The sequence below is a fragment of the Portunus trituberculatus genome, chromosome 17 (assembly GCF_017591435.1).
Source record: "Portunus trituberculatus isolate SZX2019 chromosome 17, ASM1759143v1, whole genome shotgun sequence".
In the NCBI taxonomy this organism is placed as follows: Eukaryota; Metazoa; Arthropoda; class Malacostraca; order Decapoda; family Portunidae; genus Portunus; species Portunus trituberculatus.
The window spans coordinates 14,113,120-14,116,115 of NC_059271.1; the positions used below are offsets into that span (position 1 = coordinate 14,113,120).

Consider the following 2,996-nt stretch of genomic DNA (forward strand, 5'->3'; position numbering starts at 1 on the left):
GGCATACTTCACACACTCCAGCATCACATGCTCCACCGTCTCGTCCTCTCCCGAGTCACACATCTGGCACACTTTGCTGTGGGACTCAGACCACCTGTAACTCCTTGCATTCACATCCATACACTGTGCCCTAGCTCTGAAGAGATCACCACCCAAGCTTCCATCGTTCCACCTCTCATACATCGGGGCCTCTTTCACCTTGTACCATTCCCGAGTAGTCTTTCGTTCCATCCCATTCCTCCATTCATTCAGTCCCATACTCTTCACATCTCTGTCACATCTCTGTCTATCTCACTCTTCCACTTCCTCACATCCCATTCTGTTCCCATTCTGCCTCCTCTTGTCACGACCCATTCCAGCTCATTCTGATTCACCCCAGCCATTCTCACTGCCCACCCAACCTGTAGAGCAGTGATTCCCAACTGGTGTGCCGCGGCACCAAGGGGTGCCGTGAGATCTTTTGAGGGTGCCGCCAAAATTCAGGGGAAAAAATTGCATTAACTTCACTCTCTCTGCTTCTGCTGCTGCTGCACAATTTAGCGATCGAATTTTCAACTTAGCTACTTTTCATTGAATTTGTATAATAATTTGTACTTATGGAAAATTACAATCCAGGAGAACAATACTAATTATATGATTTTGCTGTGTAATAATTGTACGGACACTGGAGAGAACAGCTTGGCGGGAGAGTGGGAGGAGGAGGAGTGAGGGTTGTAGACTGACGCGTATGACACACGTACAGGGCAGGGCGCACAGCGAGTCGCCACTGGCCAGAGCCCAGAATGTCTCAGTACTGATTGGTGACGCAAAGGAAGCAGAAGGTATGACATATCCTCCTCCCTCAGCTCGTTAGCAATACATACCTGGTATGTATTGCTAACTAGCTGAGTTCGTGAGTCGTTTGTTCATCTTTTTCTTTTTTTTAGTAATTAATTACGAAGTATTAGTAATGAATTTCTATGCTTTATAACACCAAAAGCAAAATTTAATAATTTTCTCCTGTAATACCAAATGTAAACACGTCGTAAATTTGTGATCATTTGCAATTCTTGAGATAAGCTAAAACCGTGTTTGTCGCTTTCTACCTAAGTATCAAAAGCTAATTTAAGCCTCTATTTTTTTCCTTTTTTTCAGAATACGTCTTATCTGACAACGTCGAGAAAGAAGGATGGTTAAGTTCGTTGTGAGGAAGCGAAAAGTACAGGAAGATGAATCTCAAGACCAAATGGTGGCTTCCAGTATTGGTACTGCTTCAGAGTCAAACATTGAAGATGTTCCTGGACCATCTGAATCAAAATGTGAAAAGAGGAAGCACGCATCTCTTTGGATTGGATTGTATCACCCTTCGAACTGGCTGACATGGCTGAAGAACAGGACTTCACGGCAATAGAACGTGACGAATTTCTTGATATGTCTGCTGATTCAACACTGGAAGTCAAATTTGAGAAGAGTGACGTGACACTGGCAGCTTTTTGGCATGGAACATCGGGGGAATATCCTAATTTGGCTAAGAAAGCTATTTCTCTACTTTTGCCTTTCTCCACATCGTATCTGTGTGAGCAGGCATTTTCTGCCATGGCAACAATAAAATCGAAACAAAGAAATAGGCTTCTTTCACTTGAGGATGATATGCGGGTGGCATTATCAACAATAAGACCTGATATCAAGAGTTTGTGTTCCAAGCATCAATCGCAAGTTTCACACTAAATATACATGCATGGTTCACTCTTGTCTATTTGTGTGTATGTCTTGTATCATAGTGTAACACTGTAACTACTTGAATACATTGTGCAACTACTGTAAAACTTGTCACAATTACATATTTGTATTATAATACCATTTTTTGTAATAGCAGGATCAGTGTAAAGAAAATTTTCATATCTATGTATAAGGTGTTGTTACATCGATGCAAAATGTCGAAATGAAAAAAATATATATAATAAAAAAACAACGGAGATTTTAAATATGTATTTCCTTATAAGGGTGCCGGGAAGTTTTGAAAGGCTTGCCAAGGGTGCCGCAAACTAGAAAAGGTTGGGAACCACTGCTGTAGAGTGTAGACCATTCCTCTCTGTCATTCTCATACACCTTTTCCTCCATTTGCTTCCACTTTCACTCCACAGATATACCTTCCTTGCTATTCTTGCATCATCTATTCTCTCAAGCCTAATCTCGTACCTAAGTGTCGCTTTTATAAGTCTTTCCCTAGAAGAGCTCCATCTCATATCCCCTCTTAAGGCTTCTACTGCCGTGTACCTCGGTGCATTCAGTGCCAGCCTAGCTACTCTACACTGCCCCACTTTTAACTTGTCAATTTCACTCTCGTTCCATGCAGTCACATCCATACCATACATTATACTGGGGACAGCCACACTCTTCCACACTTCTCTCAGCACGTCATACTTACTTGCTCTCATCCTTGCCGCGCTTCCTAAATGACCCACCCACTGGTTCACCAAGCTTATTTTTTTTCATTCTTTGACTTTTCACACCCATTCGGACTCATCCACATCCCTAAGTATTTGTATTCTTGTGCCTGCTTCAACTCATTCTCTCCCAGCCTCCATGCTGCATTACATTCATCCTCCGAGCTATTCACAATCATCACCTTACTCTTCTCACTACTAAACTTAACTCCAAAATCTCTTCCATACCCATCAACCACATCCAGCAGACTTTGCAGCTCCTCTGCTGACTCACTCATAACCACTACGTCATCTGCATAAAGAAGCACACCTATCTTATCAATCCCCACACTCACTCCTGCATTCATCCTTCTCATTCTGGCTGCTAACCCCTCTGGGTACAGGCTGAAAAGGGTTGGTGACAAAATACATCCTCGCCTAACTCCTCTCTCACTCCTCACCCAGTCTGTTTCTTTATCTCCTAAACTGTACATAGCTCTGGTATCAACTTACATGGTACGCACGATGTTGACTATCTTGGCACTCAACCCAATCTTTTCTAGGACTCTACCTAGCATTTCTCTATTCACC

The 2,996-nt window shown here is 42.6% G+C and overlaps 1 long non-coding RNA gene across 1 annotated transcript; it reads left to right on the forward strand.

Moving 5' to 3' along the window:
• The first annotated feature begins 708 nt into the window (after nucleotides 1-708).
• On the forward strand, nucleotides 709-1,951 carry LOC123504741. Its single transcript, XR_006674934.1, has 2 exons — nucleotides 709-821; nucleotides 1,135-1,951. It is a non-coding gene; the product is annotated as an uncharacterized LOC123504741 (long non-coding RNA).
• The last annotated feature ends 1,045 nt before the right edge of the window (nucleotides 1,952-2,996 follow it).